This window comes from Sinocyclocheilus anshuiensis, unplaced genomic scaffold (genome assembly GCF_001515605.1).
Source record: "Sinocyclocheilus anshuiensis isolate Anshui unplaced genomic scaffold, SAMN03320099.WGS_v1.1 scaffold188, whole genome shotgun sequence".
Taxonomy (NCBI): domain Eukaryota; kingdom Metazoa; phylum Chordata; class Actinopteri; order Cypriniformes; family Cyprinidae; genus Sinocyclocheilus; species Sinocyclocheilus anshuiensis.
The window spans coordinates 2283470-2290628 of NW_015555768.1; the positions used below are offsets into that span (position 1 = coordinate 2283470).

At 33.4% G+C, this 7159-nt stretch overlaps 1 protein-coding gene across 2 annotated transcripts in view; it reads right to left on the minus strand.

Moving 5' to 3' along the window:
* Positions 1–7159, minus strand: part of trim33 (tripartite motif containing 33) — a 37987-nt gene that overhangs the window by 27781 nt on the left and 3047 nt on the right. The gene's annotated exons all lie outside the window — the stretch shown is intronic.

Genomic DNA, 7159 nt, shown 5'->3' on the forward strand with positions numbered 1-7159 from the left:
AATTAGAATAATAAGACATTTGGGCTGTTACCAAGCAAATGAAATCAGTATCAACAAAATTGATCTTTGCAATCCAGACATAAGCTGCACCTGAAGTGGCATTTAGAGGTGTTCTGTTTAAATTTCCCACACAGAGGGACATGAATGCATTTAACCTGCAGTTACAAAAATGCATAAATAATTTTGTTATTTTAAATATAAAACATTGAATACTGATATTTAAAATTATTTTAAAACGAAAAACCACCAGCAGGTGACAGCAAGTCACTGTTAAGAAGTGAGTCATTGCGATTGAACCGAATCATTTAAATGGTCATGTTGCACAGAGACGTAAAACAAGCGCTGTGGCTGTGTTTGGAATTTTTTTGTTGGCAAAATAAAGCAAAAACAGGCAATATAGTGTCTAAAACGTAAGTCTCATAATATTACCTTCTTGTTTATTGAACTGTTGAATAAAATCACATTTGTAATCATGCTGATTTTAGAGGTGAAAACTGGCACTCTTCGTGTGATATTGACTAACTTTCTTTCTGTGGTATTTTTATGCACAATGGCGTTTAGTCTTTCACGAAACATTATATCTAGCCACCATATTGATTTAAGGTTTTAAATATGTCTAGCGCTTTTTTTTAAAGTCTGATTCCTGTTTTTATACAGTCTATCGTCTATGGTCTGGTCCAGCATTTATCGGGTTGTGTGTCAGTAATAATGGTCCGTGGGGAAACACGGTGTTCCATGTGTAGTTACAGTAAATGGACTAAACCAGGGGTGTCCAAGCTCAGTCCTAGAGGGCCGGTGTCCTGCAGAGTTTAGCTCCAACCCCAATCAAACACACCTGAACCAGCTAATCAAGGTCTTATTATGCATACTAGAAACTTCCAGACAGGTATCTTGAGGCAAGTTGGAGCTAAACTCTGCAGGACATCGGCCCTCCAGGACCGAGTTTGGACACCCCTGGACTAAACGAAGCCTCGAGGCAAATAATTTGCCTTGATGATTTTTTGTATTCGAGTTACTCGAGGAATTGTTTCAGCCCTACTTGAATCCCTAGACAATAACTTTATAATATTACCGGAAAATAAAGTAAGACAAAAAAGAAAATGTGTAAAGAAATTAAAAGATGAAAAAAATGATAATATATTAAAATAATGAACAATGACTTGGTTTATAATATAAGTGTAAATCGTGTTGGTCCAGGAGTATCAGGTTCTATTCCCCATACAATATATAGGCTTTTTTTTTTTTAAGTGGGTTGTCTGAATGACTAGTTTCAGTGTAAAGGAGGTCCTGAGCAATTAGGATGGTTTATTATTAAAATGATTCAGATATCGCACGCCCTTGCGATATGCATATTGCGATATTTACATTTGCGATATTTCGATAATTTCGATATATCGTGCAGCCCTACTGACCATCATGATGACACATCCTTAACTGCAACTGAGAAGCTTTAAGAAGATACTTACAACTCTGGAAAAAGTCAAGACAAAAGTATTTTCAGTAATCCAAAAAAACTAAAAATCTGCAGTGGTAATCGCCAATTTAATGGGACTGACCAATCAACAAATAAAAGGGTGACTTCTTTCTACCAGAGGGTATAGGCTAAACTTTTTTTAACTACAAGAAATCATGCAACTTATACACACACACATAATCCTTCCTATAGGGAACGTTGAGTTTTTTACTGAGAGTGCATAAGAAATACACAGTAATGCTGGCTTCTTATGCATTTAAAATCCAAAAAGATTTGGATTAATCAATAATTCATAACGTTTTATTAGCTATTACTGCCACCGCAATAACTACGAGTCTGCTCTTTGTGTGCATCTTGCAGCAGCATTTCACCACAAATAATGATCTATTCATAAAACTAATTTAATTCTATCCTAATTTAATTTGAAAACATACTGAGTGATTGGACATGCCCCTCCCCCATTCATCACATGCAACACCCCCCAACTCTTTTCCCTGACAGCCCATCAATCCCCCCACAAAGCCACAGCTAGAACCAGCCCAAACTGGTTTGAGCCAGTTTGCACTGGCTCATACTGCTTTCAGCCAGTTTCCCCTAAGCACCCAGCTGCAAAACCCTGCTGATGATTGGCTGGTGAGAGCAGCTGGAGACACAGTGCACTGAAACACAGTGCAACTCACAGCTGAGTTACTGTGTACTGATATTAACTGGAGGCAGTGATGCATTGCCTGAGGCACATCTATTCATATGCAGAGCCCTGGAATGCGATCAAAATGCCTTATTATTCAAAACCAAGGGTTATGAACCACTATCTTTAATATTTATGATACATTTAAATTATGATTGAGTTCAAAATGGGTGATTTACATTGAAGTTTACAACACAACTGATTTGTTAAGATTCAATCTAGCAAAATTCACAACATTCATATGATAGTGCTAACAAACTAGAGCACATAATGGACATTTTGGCTAGTTATGAGATAATTTCATAAACGTGATGTATATTGACAAAAGTGGGTTGCTGGTGTTTACATTTCTTTAGAAGGATTTATTTGCTCTGAACACCAAGGAAAGGCTCCATGAAGCAAATAGAGCAGACTGCTCTAGTCAAGCTGAGAATAACAGTTTGACAACTCTAGTTAAACATGGACAACATGCTCTAGTACAACAAAGTGCTTGTTGAGATTCTACAAGCAGCAAAGAGTGTCACATAGCTTTCTCAGTTAGTTTCTGTGATGAGTCACGCTGGTAAACTCTGAGTTAGCTCCCCCTGAACTTTAATTAAACGTCTACAACAAGCCCAAAACAAACCTGGCAAGTGAACGAACCCTTCAATTACTGATCCAAAAAAATGACGAGTAAACTACCAAATAACATAGCTTAAGTTTAGGGCATCATTTATCAAAAAATATATATATTTTTTTTTTTTAAATAGTGCAAAATTATGACTGTTATAAAACATAAAACCATGTAAACATTTAATATTTCTGAATTTCTTTTTTTTTTTTTTTTTAACAAATGTCAGTGAAACAAGGTGCTTAACCTTCAGAAATATTATGAGAGTTGATTTTGCATCCCTATTATCAACATTTGGGAAATGCAGTTTAAATCCATGACTTCTGTGATTTCTTTTCAATACAAAACAAACTTATATGTACAAAATTAAAAACCGATGGTAACTTGTCTTTACTTATTTACTTGTTTTTGCCTATTAAATTTAGTTAATAAATAAAAACAAAAAGTTGAATATTAATAGTAGGTCCCAAATATGATATTATAGTTTTTTACATTTTTGAATACATTTAAGAAGGTAAAGACCACTAAATTGGGAATCTTAAGTAAGATAATGATAGATCTCGCTACCAAAAAAAAAACATGGGATTCATGTCTGTAATGCATTAAAAAAGTAACGACACCAAAGTATAGCCTATTCAATTAAAGCTACAACAAACCTAACAATGCAAAAACTCATTTTTGTACAAATTTATATCGCTACACTGAAACCTGTCCACAATTTTAATACTTCTGGTCAGTGGAATTAACTTTTTAATCTTATAGCCTGACAAAATATTCTGCAGTGTAACGAGCACTGATCTGATATGAGAATATTGATCTGATGGCATTCTGCAATAACAGTGAAGAGACAGCTTAGTTAAGTGAAGAGGTTTAAAGAGAAATCAAAACCTTTGGGTTTATAAATATTCATCTGTGATCACTGATATGGGTGAAACTCACAAAAAATGAAAATAGCATCACATGCTGCAGCTAACGCAGAGTTCATCTATTATTAACTACAGTGCATGGCGCTAACTTATTACAAGAAATGCAAGCATAATGAATAATGCATTGCACTCAGGAGTCAACAGCAAAGCATGTGACCAAAAATCAGGCTGATCATCTCATATCTCCGCTGCACCAATAATGACACAATACAGTGATAACGCTCTAATAAACCATGCTAAAACTAAGCCATGCATCACAAATCGATCACCACAGCATCGCTTCTAGCCTGATTTACAAGCAAAAAATGCAGCATTTGGGATGACACAGTGTTCATTGTCAGAGAAAACCATTGTGCATGAATAAGAACATGATCTGAGGTCACAGGACGTGACCCCTGCATTATCACATCTTCTTGACTGGTAATAGTTACCTTGTGTGTTTACCCACGTTAGTTCACTGGTGGCCCCGATTAGGCCTGTCTCGATAACAACTTTTTGTTGTGCGATATATTTCCCCAGAAATAATTGCGATAAGTGATATTATTGTCATTTTAAAGACCATTTTATGCCACTGAATATATAATCATAATATAACAGCATAATAATGCAAGAAGGCCTACACACTTCCAAATGACAACAAACATTTAATTTTTAAGAATATTTAGATCATGGAAATTAAGTATTAAAATATTACATACCTTAAAATACTTGAAAAAATAGTAAATAAACATTTTCTAACAAAAAGTGCAAGGTAACAAGTACAAAAAAAGAAAAATGCACAAAGAACTTGTATGGAGATTTTTTCCATCTACAGATTTTTTCCTGACCTTCTTTTATCTGTAAATTAAGGGTGCACACTATTGCTGAAAAACACAATCACTACTTAGCAGTCAGATGTCCATAGGCACATTCCATCTACAGATTTTTTCCTGACCTTCTTTTATCTGTAAATTAAGGGTGCACACTATTGCTGAAAAACACAATCACTACTTAGCAGTCAGATGTCCATATGCACAAAGGCTCAGATCCCTCAGATACAAGACCATATCTGCAGATGAAACTTTTTTTGTAGAAGGATTTTTTAAATTTGAACTAGCACCAACTACACCACATTATGTACGAGAAGCTGCAAAAGACACAGACGCAAGTGGAATGTAAAAAACCACGGTGACATAAATTTTTAAGTAAATATATGGCCGATATATTGAGTCACCAAAAATTATTGAGGTCATGTACATATATTGCGCGATAAGTCTATATATTGATTATTGCGACAGGCCTAGCCCCGCTGGCACAAACATACCAACAGCATCAAATCTGATCATCAACAATACACAAACAGTGATGTGTCAAAACATCAGGACCATATGCCTGATCAACTAGACCAGCAACTGTTTGAGCTTGTCCACTGAGAAAAGATCAAATATGGTTGCTGCATAAAAAAAGCCCATCGCTCTGATTGACACCTGCCACATCATTTGACTGACCGTGTATGAGGCTGCAATATCCATACATTCAATATCAAATCAAATCAAATCAAACAACTCTAGACAAGGCTGACTATTTTGAAAGGTTAGTTAATTAGAGAATCTAGCATTAGTATGTAAAGGGCTTTCAAACTGGGGGCAGCAAGGGAGTGTTGGGGTCTGTGGAAACTTAAATAAATGGCATTCAGCAGATCAGAGCTGGGCGATAGTGTAGTTTACATTTTGTGACGATATAAACAATTAAGCAAATCAAGCAGTAGAGATTTGCTATATAGTTTATATTGCTTTATATGAGTGTACTGTGTGTATGTGAATAAAGTTGGATATACAAATATTTAACTTTACATAAAGAGCTGCGCAATAATATCGTTTACATGTCAATATAACAATATAAAATTGCTAGTGCTGTCAAATGATTAATTGCATCCAAAATAAAAGTTTGTTTACATAATATGTGCACTGTACTGTGTATATTTATTATGTAAATACACACACATGCATGTATATATTTAAGAAAAATATGTTTTGTTTATATATAAAATATTAATATTTATATACAATATAAATTATATATGAATATGAATATTTACATGTAAATATTTTTAAAATATATACATGTATGTTTGTGTATTTATATACACATAAATATACACAGTACACACACATCTATTTTGTAAACAAAAGCTTTTATTTTGGATTAGATTAATCACGATTAATTGTTTGACAGCACTAAAATTATTATATATACTGCTATATAGTATTTTATAAATGAGCTATATATGACAGAAATGTTTTGCAACAATAAACTGTGACATAAGTAGTAGTATATTGTTTACATAATTTAAAAAAATACAAAAAAGTTTTAACTAAATTAATAGATTAAAGAAAGAAAAAAGAAAGAAATGAACAAAAATGGTACTATGGTGAGCGGGGGGTCTAAATACTGCAAACTGTGCAAAGTACAAAGTAATAAAAAGTTTCCAAACAATATTTTAAATACATATCATACAAATTTTTCCATGGTATAAATTGGGTCTTTATGCATAAAAATATATGTCTAAATTTTAGGATAAGGGTCCCTTGCACATATCTGGAGGTCCGAAGCATCTAAAAGATTGAAACCCGCTGGGTTACAGCATCTATATGCACAAAGGGAATATGCTGCTGGTATTTAACTAACGTCACATGACCTGCTAAACCGTCAGCAATTACTTTAATTTTTATTTTTTATTTTTAAACATTTATTCCGTGGCAGAAACGCACATTAACTGTATTAACTGTATTTTACATGATTTGTAAATTAATGACTGTATAGAACCAAAGACGAGATATGTACCTTTTAACCATTAATTTAACAACTAAAAAAAATAGTTAATGAAATTAATGTTTTTACAGCATAATTAATGTATGAATATACTGTTGTTCTTTAAGAGCTGAACATTAACATTAGTTCATGCAGTCTTCAAATGAATATAAAGAAATGAATCATGATTAATAAATGCTGTAAAACTCTTGTTCAGTGCACTTAGGGCTGTGTGATGATATGATTTTTGATTGTGGGCGATTAAAATGTCTAAAAGCCCGTCAAACAGCGGCTGATTAGTTACAAAATAAGATATTCTGAAGAATGTAGGAACCAAATAAAACAAGAAAACCGAGAAAAATCACTCACTGCTCTTGACTGATAAACTTGAATACAGTTGCTTTAATAAGAATCAATGCATAATTTATACAGTGAAGTGTAAATAGTGTTTTGTTTTGATATTTTTAATTTAGTTTCTTGAATGCTACGCTAAATACACCCACTGTACCTGAAAATAAAGCACTGTTTGTAAAGCACACTCCGTGTTTTATGTATTAATGTGCATCTTATTTTTTAATTACAAAGAATAAATAATGACAAAGATTTTTATCTTCGCCCACTTTGGCCTAAATAGCTGCCATTATTTTTTTATTTTATGTTTTATTACATTG